The 15,672-nt window shown below is 43.4% G+C and overlaps 2 pseudogenes; one reads left to right on the plus strand and one right to left on the minus strand.

Moving 5' to 3' along the window:
- Nucleotides 1-1,622: 1,622 nt before the first annotated feature.
- LOC123074769 (uncharacterized) lies at nt 1,623-4,555 on the plus strand (annotated as a pseudogene).
- A 1,380-nt stretch (nt 4,556-5,935) lies between these two features.
- On the minus strand, nt 5,936-11,854 carry LOC123079225 (phosphatidate cytidylyltransferase 1-like; annotated as a pseudogene).
- Between the last annotated feature and the right edge of the window lie 3,818 nt (nt 11,855-15,672).

Raw genomic sequence — 15,672 nt, forward strand, 5'->3', positions numbered from 1 at the left:
ACAGTGCGGTGTACCAAGCGGACACCCCTCGCCCGGCGCGGTACTGTGGCCACGCAGCCCATGACATCATCCACGCCAGAGGGAGCCATGCTCCCACGACGGGCGGTCGGTACGGCCTGCAGGCGGCGGGCCCTACCTGTCCGTGAGCTACCAGAAGGCGGCGGACCCTGAGCAGGCGGCGTGAGAGTGGGCCGACTCTTAGCAGGCGGCCCCCCCTCCATTGGAGTATGTGCGCCATTAACCAGATAAGACGGGGTGTGGCTACAGTGAGCGACCGCCAGGCGGTGGGACTGTAGCCACGCTCCCCTCCACGAAGCCCCCGTCATCAGGGGCGAGGCTACAGTATAAAGCAGTTAGCATGGCCCGCAGGCGGCGGGCCCTATCTGTCGGCCGAGATCATGGCAGTCGGCGGGCCCCAGCAGCCGGCGGAGAAGCCGGCGACCAGAGACACTGACGGCCGGGTTCTACACCCGGCCGGATTACCATTGTACCCCTGGGGGTAGGCATATATAAACCCCCAGGTCACCCCATGCAAAGGGTTCAGCACCTTAGTTTCTACACACCCACATAGAGAGAGTGAAGTAGGGCTAGCCTTATTCTTCTTCCTCCTCTAACTAAACAGTTCAGGGAGCAAGCTTGTAGCTACCTTATTGAGATAGTGATCATGCGGAGACCCCGCAGAGCAGGACTAGGGGTGTTGTCTCCTGGGAGAGCCCCGAACCTGGGTAAGATTCGCAGGCGTATGCGGTCTCACTCACTCCCGCTTCTAGAGCCCGGCGACGTACTCTTGTCCCCATCCATGATAAGCCACCCCCGGCATATGTCGCATGATATCCCCGACAAGTGGCGCACTAAAACTATTTTAGCACGCGAAACTTTTATACGCCGCTTGAAGATGCTCTAATCGATTGATAGTCTACGGATCGATTGGTTTTTCTTTTTTGAGGGAGATGGATCAATTAGTTATTTTTCGTGGAAGATGGATTGATTAGGATACGTAGTAGTTTATCAAAAAAAAGGATACGTGACTAGTACGTTTTTTCTTTTGAGTGGAGCTATACGTGCGGTGACTACATGAGGAGGTGGATCGGTAAGCGAACAGCGTGAGTGCGTACACAGGCGTACTGCTGTGTTGGGCCGCGGACGCGTCGCTGAAACGGGCCGACCCTGATGCATCATTTCTGGGCCACCCTGATGCACTGAGTTTTTTTATTTAGATATGTATTACTAGCCAATTTTTTGCCTGTATCCCTGTGCATATGGGTAGCCCAATGGGCACCGCCGCTAGACGAAAAATCTGATATGGCAAGACAATTAAGAGAAGAGAGATGAGTTTGGTGACCCTAAGAAAAACCAACGTCAAGCATGCGAATCTAGGCAAATCATTTAAATGAAGCAAACTCACCAATGCAAAGTTTATTAATTAATTCATTAAATGAAGAGAGCTTAGGCTAGTCCCAGTGCTCCAACCTGGATCGGTGCTTAGCAAAATTCATACGTGGCAGGTTAATTAAGGAGGAGAGAGAACGAACCGGTAACCCCACGAAGGAACGACTCCAAGGACACGACCCTAGGTGAAAACGCAGTAAATTCGATCCCGTGTGAAGCGTCGTATACCTTCGTCTCTTCTGTTTTTATCCCCTTCTTCCCAGCGACCGAGCGGCGCCTTCGCCTCCTCTTCCTCCTCGCCGTGCGCCGCCGCCCCAGCGCAGCCACTTCGTCCTCACCGTGCGGTGCTGCCACGCCTCTCAATCGCCGCGTCAGCCGTCGTTCTGCCTGGTCGTTGAAGCTCCGGCGGACCCTCGAGCCTGCATGGACCGTCCAGTTCAGTTCAGTTCGCCACTGGCGCCACAAGTTCAGTTCACCGCAGCCGGGAGCTCCTCCGGCCACTCACAGACGGCTCAAAGGTAATTAATTCTTTTCACAAAAAAAAGATCCGCTAGTTTGTTTCAAAACGTTCAATTTCACCATGTGCTTGCTCTCTCCTGTCCATGCTTAGATGGGTTTTTTCTCTGCTTCTTGCTAATTGATAGTTTGAACAATATGTAATTGATAGACTGAACCATAGCATCGAGACTCTAATCTGAATAGCATATCATCTGAACCATAGATAATTGATAGTCTGAAGTCTGAACCATGTAGAATTGAGTCTGATATAAATAGTATGTGATCTCAACGGCATGGCCTAGTCCCAGATTCCTGCAACTTTGTCATAAAAACTACAGTCCACGATTTCTTTTGTACATTGCCCATCTAAAAATCTTACAGAATGTACTACTAGTTGATTTTGTTTTAGGCAGTTGAAGGAATTTAGTATGACAATAGTATCAGCATTGATGCAATGGACACTAGCTTGTATCAGGATACTACAGAACTAGCTCCGCCGGCCAGCCACAATCTGCTCGATGGTATCGTCCTTTCACAAATCAGAATACTCTTTTGTTCTGTATCCTAGTGCGCCTCATGCTTTGTCCCTCCCATTCTTGCTTAGATGAGATTTTTCTCTGCATCAGACTTGGGCTGTGGCCAAAATTTGACTGATAATTGGCATTCTAATTGATTTCAGAACGTACTAGTTCAGCTCATAATACACAATGGTTCAGTTCAGTTTAGTTTAGAGTTACTTGTAGTTGGAAGGGACGTAGTTGATTATACTACATCTAGATACGTCTGTAGCAATCCTTTTATATAGGATCAAACTGAGTTCAGTTCAGTTTAGAACCAACAAGTAATTTCAAGGTATTGCTATCTACTCATACGAATTATCAGGCAACAATTTTTTGACAGAACCAAACTGAGTTTTATTGATCTGATGGAAATGCATAAGGATCTATTGATCTGAAGTTTCAGATGTTGTACACGGACAATTTGAAGTTCTATGAGAAATTGGTTCAGACAGAATAAGATTAGGGTGTACAAAATTACTCTATTTTTAGTAGATGAAGCAAAATCAAACGCAATTCTGTTTTTATCACGAGAAGTTCGTCACTTAACTTGTTCGATCTTATTCTGATGTGTACAATTGTTGTCTTGTTTGTTACATGTTTCAGGCCTATGTATAACCATCCACCAGATGATCCTGATGATACAGATCAACAACATGATAGTGATGCCAGAAACACTACATATCCAACAGAGTTATACACACTTGATGAATTCCTAGCCGAGGAGGACATGCTAGACTCCTTCGCCGAGGAGATTGCTGTGGAGTTGAAGGGAACACTTGAGGCTCTTCAAGCAAGATCACTTAGCAGAAGTGGTCCGAGGATATACGTGAATAGACCGCGTGAAGAAGCACATCAACAGCTTGTACGAGATTACTTCCGCGACAATCCTCTCTGCCGCGCCAAAAAAAATCGGAGAAGATTCAGGATGAGACGACCTCTCTTTCTTCGCTCGTCAATGCGCTAGGTGAGTGGTCTCCATACTTCACCACAAGGACAGATGCGCTTAACCGTGAAGGGCTCTCTCCACTGCAAAAGTGCACGGCGGCAACACGCCAATTGGCTTATGGCACGCCTGCAGATAGTCTTGATGAATATCTCAAGATTGGCGAGACTACCGCAGTTGATTGCTTGAAGAACTTTGTGCAAGGAGTGATTGATACCTATGCTGCAGAGTATTTGCGAAGCCCCAACACTGAAGATACAGAGCGCTTACTCTGCATTGGCGAAGGCCGTGGGTTTCCTGGCATGTTAGGAAGCCTGGATTGTATGCATTGGCGTTGGGAAAAATGTCCTATTGCATGGAAGGGCCAATTTACTCGTGGTGATAAAGGGTGGTCTAGTCTTATTCTGGAGGCAGTTGCTTCGCAAGATCTCCGGATATGGCATGCCTGCTTTGGTATTGCTGGGTCAAACAATGACATCAATGTGCTAAATCAATCACCATTGTTTATCAAGCAACTGAAAGGCCAAGCTCCTCGAGTGAACTTTTTTGTAAATGACAAGGAATATCAACATGGTTGTTACCTTGTAGATGGGATATACCCAGAATGGGCAGCTTTTGTGAAGACAATATCGATGCCACAAACGGAGAAGCACAAGTTGTTTTTTGCACATCAGGAAGGGGCAAGGAAGGATGTGGAACATGCTTTTGGTGTTTTGCAGGGTCGATTCTCTATCTTGCGTCGTCCTGCACGTTTGTATGACCGGGGTGATATCCAGAAGGTCATGATAGCTTGCATCATTCTTCACAATATGGTAGTCGAGGATGAAAAAGAAGCGGCGGCTAATATTCTTGATTTGAACAAGGAGGCAGGGACATCATTGTTCTATCATCAGTATTCACACACGGCGACATACCGGTATTCGCCCAGGTGCTACAAAGGGATGCAAGAATCCGAGATCGTGGGACTCACAGAGCACTCAAAACTGATTTGGTAGAGCATATTTGGAAAAAATTGGGCCAAAATAGATTATCATCATCATTTATTTTAAGCACCATTAATTGTAGGTGTAATTTCATGTATTTTCATAATATTTTTTTGGCACTTTATGTATGGACTCAAGTCAACTATATTTCCATGTGTTTTCCTCAAGGGATATTATTTGCTTAATACGTAGCATAAATATGCCACAAAGTTTATATACTACAAAAGATCCTTGGACTAATTAAATGAAGAGAGCTTAGCTACAAGAAGCTAAGCACCTATGCATTGGGGAGTTTGGTTGCTAAGCTATTTAATATGCTTAGCACCCCATCTAAGCACCGGTCCATTGGCAGCAGCCTAACAAGTTAAGCACCTATGCATTGGGGACTATAGTTGCTAAACTATTTAATGTGCTTAGCACCTCATTTAAGCACTTGTGCATTGGAAGAGGTTTAAGACTAGCCACAGTGGAGAGTAACATACACATATCCCTAGACTATGTTACTACCTTCATAGTGGGTAGTAACAAGTGTGGTTTCATACAAAGCTTTATTTATTAGGTTATAGACTCATGTTGCATTGGGACATGTGATGTTACAGTAACTAGCTAAGTTACTCAAACTACCTCTCTCCTCATTAACTCATTGCCACGTAAGAAAATTTGCTGAGTTGGACTCGATGTTACTGCTGAAATTATTCCCATTGTGGCTAGTCTAAGGCTAGTCATAGTGGGAGTAACTTAGCTAGTAACATAACGTATATCAAAATGAATTTGCTAATGTGGCAAGCAATTAATGAGGAAAGAAAGGTTTGAGGTAACATAAATATGTTACCGTAACATCACACACCCCGAGACAAGATGAGTCTACGTCTAAATAAGTGAAGGCTTGCATGATACCACATATATGTTACTACTACCTTCGTCCTGGTTTATTGGCCATTTTGTAATTTATGCTAAATTTTGATCAAAGATTTAACTGACAAATGTTAGTGCATGTCAACAAAAATTATATCGTTGGATTCGCATTTGAACATAGTTTTCAATGATATAATTTTTTATGACATGCATGAATATTTTGTTAGTTATATTTATGGTCAAAATTTGGCACAAAATACAATGGAGACCAATAAACCAGAACTATAGTACCCACTATGGAGATAGTAACATAGACTAAGTTACTCTCAAGCATGACTAGCCTAAAAATGCATGCATCGAATATGTAACCAATAATATCATATTTGTCTTGCAAAACAGTGTTATTTCATGTATATTTATACAAATTTAGTGGACATACAACAAGTGAAAATCATAGTCAAAGTTATACGATGAAGACCAGAAAAGTCAAAGCGCACCTCACATTTTAGGAAGGAGGTAGTACTCACTAAAATCTCTATCATGCTGCGCGAGCAGGAATTATCCGAGACAACAGATGTTTGGCACGAGCTTTCCAAAAAAATAATTTGCGCAAGGAGCAGAAATTACGAGACAAGAAACATTTGCCATTGCACCCCAACGATCAATTCGAGTCCGTGACTGTTTAACGAGCAAGACAGGGTTCCTCAAAAAAACAAAGGACACTGGCAAACTAAGGGCTTACAAAATATTTGATGCGAAGACCGACAAAGTGATATACACGAATAAGCATTTCCAGCTCTGTTTTTACAAGAACACTGATGATAACGAACAAGGAGAGAATTAGCGCAGATGATTAAAAGAAGCAACATAAGTGGAGAGCGGATCAAGAACCTAAACCCCTATCCACACTCCGTTCTGTACAATGGTCTGGATAAGGACATCACTCTATCACGGTACAGAGGAGCTATGATGCTGTACATAGATCTAGAACTACATAATGAACCATACGCAGCTGTCTTGTGTGGTTGTGTGGTTCATGCAAATAAATCTTCAGCTTTGCATAAACTGCCTTTCACGGAAGATCTCTCCTAGTTGCTGGTATAAGGACTTCTGCTCCTCGTAGGTTAGGTTTCTTACAATCTGGATGGCCAAAAGTCGGCAATGCATGAGAATCACCCAGGATAACAGATCATGATATGAAAACAAGATACAATACTGACCTGATCCAAGATTGTGTCAACAGAGAAATTGTGGGGTGAGATAAATGATTGGTGATATATGTATGCAAAGACTGCCATGACCATCTGCGAAAATGCATGAAAAATCACATTTGTTCAGCTAAACTGCACAGGCTAGATATTGAATCGTAAGGAACTTCCTTCAACTTACTTGACAATCCATTCGGTCAGTAATTCCACCATGCCCAGGTATACTGTCGCCAAAATCCTACAAAATTTGCAGATAAATCATAGTGAAACAGTGTATAATCTCCATACTTCAGTATTCCTATAAAGAGAGAAAAATAACGAGGCAGTACGCACCTTTATTTTAAAAGCCCTCTTGAAGCCACTTGCGAAAAATCCTCCAAATGGTGCTATTATCGATGCAAACAACCCAAGGGCTAAAGCATGCCACTGCACGGGTAAAAGGAAAACTTCTTTCCATGGAAACTGCCAGGAGAAAAGTATTAAATTCAGAAACTCTGGAAACATGATACAAACCCAATGACAAAACAATAGACTAAAATAAATACATCAGTTATTATGATCAAGTTGCATGAATACACCAAGCAGGGGAATTTGATGGATATGGAAGAAGAAAATAGTTTGTTCATTCAATCAAGAACTTGATCACATGCGCATGACGTGATTATGGTTGTTTGACCTTTCAAGGTTTCAAGGATCAAAAAGGGGATAAACTCTGGACATTCAAGTACCAGGTTTAACCCTACCCAAATCCCTGTGGTTTTAGCATACATGGCGCGCACATGTCAAACTCTGTGGATGCCACTTGCGAGATACATCAGCATCCACAACAAGTCACGACTTGCTGTGCAGAGGTGGACAGACAGCGTGGCCTGAAGATACTGGGGTACTAGAAGTGGGAGGTACACATTTTTTTCTTGTCAAACACAGCGTTACCCCTCTCTATATCTACAGAAGTCTGAGTATAAGCCAGTGACACTCGTTTGTGGCCGCTGCCAGAGATTACTCTCTTGACAACTCACTAAACTTGCTCACGGCCGATTTGGACTTTTGTATAGCCCGCCTTTTTTCAAAAAGAGAAAAGCTGGAAAGTTCATTCGGTTACCAGGAAAAATCATGTCTGCATAAGCCATGCAAATCAAGGCTCACACAAGTGCCTGTCATTGCTGATTCCATGCATCGAGCAAGCACACATTGAGAGCAAACATGCCCTTCCTACTGTTCATGTGAGTGAGAAGGCGACCAGGAGAGCAGTGCCGAGGTCAGATTCCGCCACAATGGGGACAATTCGGGCGGTGTTTGGGAGCAGCAGATCAAGGTGGGGTAGTGAGGGAGGGCAGCAAGGAGGAAGGGATGGAGAAATGGAAGGAAATTTCAAGATAGCATGTAGACCCACCATGTTTTTTTGGTTAGCTCCTGATTGGTTGATATGTCATCCAAAACCACTTGCATGTCAACCCCATATCATGGCCACGTAGGATGAAAGCAGAGTAAACTGACTCGGGAAGCACATAAGCTTGTAGTAGAATAAGACAGTGTCAAACTAACAAATTGAAAGGATGTTCTTACCCATTGTGGCACCCAATCCCCCAAAAAGTAATGCTCTGGCTTAAACATAGAACCGGGATCACAGGTAAGCCATCCTGTCGACAGGTCCTGAAAATATTTTCATGATAAATTTAAGAACAAATTCAACAGCCTAACTATTTATCACAACAATCACATTCTTAAGAAAAATCATCTTACCTTTCTTGGGCAGGTTAACCACTGAAAATGACCCATTACGTTTGCCAACTGCCAAAAAAGGGAAAGGTAAGCATGGGAAGAGTAATCTTGTATATAATTCAAGGCTCTCGTCTCACCAGAAAAGCAGAGATGATGGTTGTCACCGATGCACCAATAAAACCTTCCCATGTTTTCTTTGGTGATAACTTGATCAATGGTGTTCTCCCGAGAAAAAACCCAAATAAATACGCAGCAATGTCATTGATCACAATGAGCGAAGCAGGGAGAAGAAACCTGTGCAGGCATAGAATTGAAGATGTATGGAGTTTGTGAAATGTACAGGCTAAAATATCAAAGTAACTCGCTTAATTAGCATGCATAGAACCAAATTGGACAACTTATTCAACAGTGTGTGCTATATAAAGTAGCTTAACTTAAGCATGAAAATAAAAATCTAACCTCCATAATAGATATAGTACAAAATGGAAATAGCAACGCACAGAAATTAAACAGCAACATGGTACACGTATGATCATAGTTGTTGCCTGTTGCGCCAGCACTCCTAAGTTCTTTCCCTTTTTTATTTTATTTTCTTTCTGGTTGGGACCTGAATGTTCTTAAAGTGGTAGGTTGAGAGATACAAACACGTACTTCTACCAGAACAAAATCTCAAATAGGTCAATATGGCCAACCCAGTGTATGGGAAATTCCTATAAAGTTAAAGAGGTTCAGGATTTCATGGCAAAATAGTTTTTACAGCTGTACAGGAAATTAGGCCTCTTGAAGTTACTTTACCAACTTCGGGTGCTTTTTAGGTGAGGAAGCTTCAATGTTTGAACTAGACTAAATAAATACATGCTAAATGTCAGAACTAGGTAGAAATAACCAGACATTTCAGTGAAGTCAGAAAGTCAAAATTGTAGACAATAGTATGCTAACAAGGTAAATATATGGCTTACCAGAACATCCCTTCAAATATATTTGCCACGGTGAAAGAAGATTGGGCAAAAACCGTTAAAAGGATCATGTGCGTCCAGGCATACTGTTTGAACTGATAATTGTATGTCTTCTTCTTCAGAGTCAAAATAAACCATACAAATCCTGGATCATGAGAGTTATATATTAGTTTTATGCCAGATATAAACTAGAAATTAACAAGATATGACAAGCAGGTTCCAAGAAAGGAATATCTAAGCGAAACTCATGCAACCAAGCAAATTACAAAATTAAAAGAAACCAGCTTTTCCAGAAAATTGTGTTTTACACAGAACTTTAGTTATTGACCTTTGCAAACCCCTAACACCCATCCAAAATAGGTAAAATAATGTAGAACTTCCATTCCTCCAATATTCAGTACCAAGCAGGCTATAAATGTCATGGGTAGGACATAGTCTATTACTCTGTTTTCAATAAGCTCTTTACACATATTAGGGCATCTCCAACGCAATCCCTCAAAACAGACACCGCAAACATCCGCGGGCGCTTCCAGACGCGTCCGCAGAATGAATACGGAAGTCAGCCATCCAACCCTATACCTCAAATGTCCGCCTCTATTAACTTAAAAAAGATAGCAGCGGCAACGGGCAACAGCTTTCTGCCAAATATCTTAGCATTCCGGTGCATACAAGTAGTCACGTAGCTAGCAGCTTCTGCCAAAACATGCTAGCCAAAGCAGCTTCCGCCAAACAGCCAAACACTAATTAATCATGTTGCTCACTAGCAGCTTCCGCCAAATAGCATAGCTAGCCAAAGCAGCTTCCGCCAAATAGCCTAGCTAGCCAAAGCGGCTAACACTAATCACGTTGTTCATACAAGTAGCAGCTTCCACCAAACATGCTTTACGTTGTTCTCCTTCAGTCAAATAGCAGCGGCCTTCCGCCATCCTGCGCGGACAGAGAGGAGAGAGGGTACGTGGTGGCTTTTGATTGGCCAGGCGGATGTCCGGACTCCCGCAAACCTTCCCCAGGTTCGCTTCCGGTTTGCGGGAATTCGGACAAGGACGCATCCGCGGACAAATACGGGTCTGCTTTGGATGGCAAACTATGTCCGGACAGCTCGGTCCTAACGTATGCGGGTGTTTTGAGGGACAGCGTTGGAGATGCCCTTAGTATGTTAGAATAATGTTATAAGCCAAAAATATTCTTAAAATGACATGGAAGTTTTTAAACAAATCATCATCAATGGAAATCATTTGCATATTGCAAAATGTATCGAGCCTTACCTGCAATATAAAGAAAATAGCAAATAAACATCTGATACTTTATTAGGCCGCTGACGAGCTTATACAGCAAGTGATCTGAAGTTACTGTGTTAACAAGCTCCCGGCTAAGAAAACGCCCATAAGTAAACAACATTGCCGTGAAGAAGAAGTGCCTGCCAAGAAGTGATAGGACTTGTTCACACAAAAATATATGTACTTTCGAAATGTATTAAATTGGTGGAAGGTAAGTCATTAGCAATTTTCTGGTTCAAAATAATAGTATACCAATTCAGGAGCCTGAACCCTGGCAGTTGTTTCTCTTCGCTGGATCTTCTGAGTAGGTTAAAAAGCTCTGTTGCCATAAATATTTGAATCACAACCACCATGGCCCAGATATAAAGATGACCCATATAAACTACGAACACAAAGCCTCCAATCATCCACAAACTTGAATATGTACGGATAAGCATTGACTTGTACTTGTTCTGGTCGCTGACAAGCAAAACCGTCCCATTGGCTCTATTCCCATCGGTGGCAGTCTGAAGAAAAATATAAGATTAGCTCCAAAAAAGATACTCCATTATCAACGAAATAAATGAATGACTGGTAAACAAAGCAACTGAGCAATAGCAGCACAAGATTCTCTTTTATGTACAGTACAGGCACCTTTTAAGGAAGTTGAGGTGGTGTTTTCCTTTTAGTGTAGCTCTAAGATGTTTGTAGTACAGCCATCACATTTTATGCACAGTACAGGCACCTTTTAAGGAAGTTGAGGTGGTGTTTTCCTTTTAGTGTAGCTCTAAGATGTTTGTAGCATAGCCATCACATTAGTAAACAAAATTTGCAAGAAAAAAATCAACAACTTTGTTGAAAAGCAGACCTACACATAGCGTGAATGCAACAGCATACTTTGAAATAAAGAGCTTTCCAAACTGGTAAAACATGAAATAAGCCAGACACGCATGGAACAAAATTCGAAAAGAAAAATATCTTGAGGACACAGCTAACCTCATTAGGGCGCCTCCGATGTCTAACACGTCCTACATGAGAAGGAGAAACATCACCAGAGCCTGTATCCTTTTGCATAGCTGCTACCAAATCTATAAAGAGACAATAGTGGATTAGACCGGATTCAATAACAATAGCAAATCGTAGACAACAGCAAGCAGTAAAACACAGAGGAGAGAGGACACACTGTCACTTAGTGGCAGCTTCATAGATAATTCGACGAACAGATTGTGCGCTCGTAGCAAAGTATGAAACTCAACTCAGACAATAAGCCGCCCACTGACACAACAGCTAACCCAGATAAGCAGCATATGTGGCCAGAGTGGAAACTAGCTGCAGGACCACCAGCCAACAATCCAACGCTCCTTGCTGTGTCGTGTCACGGCAAGCGCCTATAGTTGCCCCACATCAACAACGCTAACCATTCAAGGTCCACCCAATAAACAAACACATCGCTCTCACGATTATTAATTGCTGCTCGCAACCGCTCGTCCACAACTACAAGCCATCGGGAAATCGTCTCAATTTAAACAATGCGAGCCTCCCTGGAGCCAAGAATATGTGCAAAGCAGCATTCCCTGGTCCGGCCAGCTAAAAAAGCAAGACAGCACATATTCGGTATTCGCCCGAATAAAATAAAATAAAAATCACAGACCAGCACTAACAAGCTCGTAGCAGCACAAAATCGCGAGGCCGAATCACGCGCAAACACCGGCGAAGGAATCCCCACAGACAAACGGAACCAATACCCGAACAGACCCGCCGTAAACTGAAACGGGACAGCGTAGATCACACGCACCCAGCAAGGGGGCGCAGGGGCGGGCGCCCTCACCGAGGAGCGGAGCCCTCGAGGAAGGAGGCGCGGCGGGGCGGCGAGGCCGCGAGCTCGCCGGAACCCTAGCTGGGTCCGGCGGCGGCGGCGGCGAGGAGGCGCTTGGGCGGCGCGGGGTTTGGGGAGGAGACAGGCAGTCAGTGGGGGAGTTGAGTTGTGGCGCTTGCGTCGCGCTTCGTGATTATCGTGGTGCGGGGATTCCTTCCAGTTGCTCGGTTTGCATTGCCGCCTTTATGCAAAGAACGAAAGAAAGAGATCGGGGGCATGGAATAAAAATGGGTGGAAGGAACTCAAAGACCCAAGTGCATCGAGGCAGCTTGCCGATACAGGCCCATGGGAGGGAACCGGCCCGCCCAAGGGTTCGTTCTTCTTGTGTACGCTAACGAGAATATTCTCTCCATCGTACTGGTTGTATAGCGCTAGTATTGTCTATCGTTGCAGGGTAACCTTGTTATTTGCACAAAAGGGAATCATCCGAGCATGTGCGCAAAAGATGCCAAGGTCAATTCGTTCCAGCAAGAAATGACCGAGTTCCGGCCCGTGCATCCATCACTATATAGAGCCGCGCCGCACATACACAGTACTGTACTCTCTTCGTTCTTAAATATAAATTTTTGTAGAGATTCCATTTTTTTTAGTTCGCCGTTGACGTATGCATTGCCCTCAGTTCATGTACCACAACTTAACATTCATGATCAGTCTTAGAGGCATGGCATAAAAGTACCTAAGTGAACCTGTAGGCTAACATAAGACATTGACATGATTATAACCTCGCCACTACCGCAGTGGCGGTGCTAGGAGAGATGTCAAAGCTCCCTTCATTTCTAAATACAAGTCTTTGGAGAGATTTCACTATGAACCATATACGGAGCAAAATGATTGAATCTACACTCTAAAATGCATCCATATACATCCGTATGTGGTCCATAGTGAAATCTCTACAAAGACTTACATTTAGGAACGGAGGGAGTATATAGTTAGACAGTAGTGTATTAGTGAAGCTAAGCCAAATTTTATGATGTCGATTGACATCATAAACAACATGTAGCACCGCCACTGCACTACCGTGCGCTTAACAAAAGTCCTGGCAAGTTATGTTGCTCCCTCGTTTTGGTGATGCTTGCTCGTATCGCCAAGAGACGTGTGGACGAGTCCTCATATCTAGTTCTTCAGGTCTGGCGTATTTTTCTATAAATTTGTCTTGGTCACGCTATCCTACGGAGCGGACAACGTGGTTGTACCTCTTGGTCCTCCACCTCCAATTTCGACCGACAATGAATGTTGACCAGTCTCTGCCTCGTCGAAGAGTGTGTGAGGTTTTGTTCCTCGTCTCCGTCTGGCCGAAACTGGGGAGTTCTACAGGCCCTTTCCGTTGTTTTCTTCTCCGGGAGGGCGATTTCCAACGCATATCGTAGGCATCTTCTAATCTACGTCGATCTTCTCGGTCGTTACTTCGATAAGCTCCTAGATTTAAGCAAGTTTGCTCCGCTAAGATGGAGGCCCAGAGGCGGCAACGAGCTTTCTTACGGCGAGCCGACGGTGGATGCAAGAAGAAGAAGACTTTGGCACCCCAAGAATTTGGATGTATTTTGTAATTTCTATAAGGGTGTTTTTGTAAGGGTTTGGCCTTTAGCCTTTTCGCAACAAAAGTTATGCTGCTTATTTCGCTTTTCGGTGCAGGTGGAATGACAACGTCCGGGCACACTGGAGTCGCCTCTTTCCATAATCGACGCATACAATCAAACCCATAGTTTTTCTTAGAATGGCACCCCGCATTATTCAAATTAATGTTAATTGAGTTTGGTATACAAACACCATCTTGCGCGAAAAACAGCCAGATGTATCGGCCAAATATCCAGGCTCAGCAAGAACCTCGCTAACCTATTTTCTTCTTTATTTGATAGTCTTCCTTCATGGCAGAAAGACTCATCATCAAAAGCGTGTGAGTGAGCTCGAATTTATCGATGATATGAGCGTATATAGATTTGCACTTGTCATGAAAGGTTTTGATTACACTCAAACAATCACTTGCCACTTTAAATCGCCTGGTCGGCCAAGGAGAGGACTTCCCTTCCCGCCAGTACTTCCAATGTTTCATCTAGGGTGATTCCATCAAAAACTATACTCGATGCTCCGAGAAATTGACCTAAGTTGCTCTTGACCACCACCACCGCGGTTCCTTTACCATCAGGTTTCCCTAGTGTGGCGTCGACATTAAACTTCGCTCAGCCCGGGAGGGAGGATCCATGCTAGCACATTAAGTCTTGTCGAACTGACGCTTTCGTAACCTCATGTAGCATAGGAAGCTCCCGCTAAATAATTTCCTCTAAAGCTATGAGTAGATAGCTGGTATTGGAAAAGATTCCCATGAATAGCCTTTTGTCTGGCATGTCAGATCGCCCAAAGAGTGACTAAAATTATGTCATTTCATGTGGTAGCATACTCTCTGTAAGTTCCAAGTTCCAGTCTTTTGATTTTACCTAATTTGTCATATATATACTTGCTCTGCAACTTCTTCTGTTGCCAATGCCTGGACACACTTTGACATTGTGCATTCAAGTAACGAATGTCTTCAAGATATCTTCCATTCCACATGTGGCACATTTGTTCTCTTCCGCAATATACCATGTCGCGAAATGTCAATTGTGTAGGGAGAGAATGTTTTGCTAATCCCCATACAAAAACCTTTATCTTTGATGGTACATGAACACGCAAAATCAAACTCCGGAATTTATCCTCTTTCCTTTATTCAGAAGAGCTGATAGTTCCTTCTAACCAAGCTTCTTCTATTTGTTTTAGTTTGGAGATGTAGATTCATGGCTCCATTTTATGTCACATTTTAGAGGTCGTTTGTTGCATAAAAACTCCTCATATCATGTCCCATCGATCCACTTTCATGTTCATTATGCATGATTTCTGATTTACACTCATTTTAATGTGAGCATTAAATAATCTTTACTTGTAGTACTTTTTCTTTGCTTTGTTGTATGTGTAGGTGATTTCAAACTCACATGGACCCAAGTAGGAATGAATACGGAGGAATTACAAGCACTAGATCAAGGCCTTTCATGGATTTTGAGGGAAAGAGATTCCACAAAAAGCCCAGTGGGAATATCCAATACCATAAGGTTATCGGGCTCATTCATGCGAATCCAATGAGCCCAAAAACACCCAAGTCGAAGTTCGTTTGAGTAAATGGCGATCAAATATGAAACACCATGCGCAGGTTCCAGTACGAGCATCCACACTCATACATGTGCTTGTAGGAAGTGATTATGACAACAAGAATTATTGTAACTTTCATGATTCTTTACCAATTTTGTATCTGTTTGTTCCAAGAGGATCCTTGGACCTCGAGGAAGGTCTTGGGAAAGATTGGGACTCACCTAGTGTCGGTTTCTAAGAACCTACATATGAGTTGTGAGCAACAACCCTTTTAGAGTTCGGCCAGGGACTGAACACATCTAGCAATCC

This window comes from Triticum aestivum, chromosome 3D (genome assembly GCF_018294505.1).
Source record: "Triticum aestivum cultivar Chinese Spring chromosome 3D, IWGSC CS RefSeq v2.1, whole genome shotgun sequence".
Classification (NCBI taxonomy): Eukaryota; Viridiplantae; Streptophyta; class Magnoliopsida; order Poales; family Poaceae; genus Triticum; species Triticum aestivum.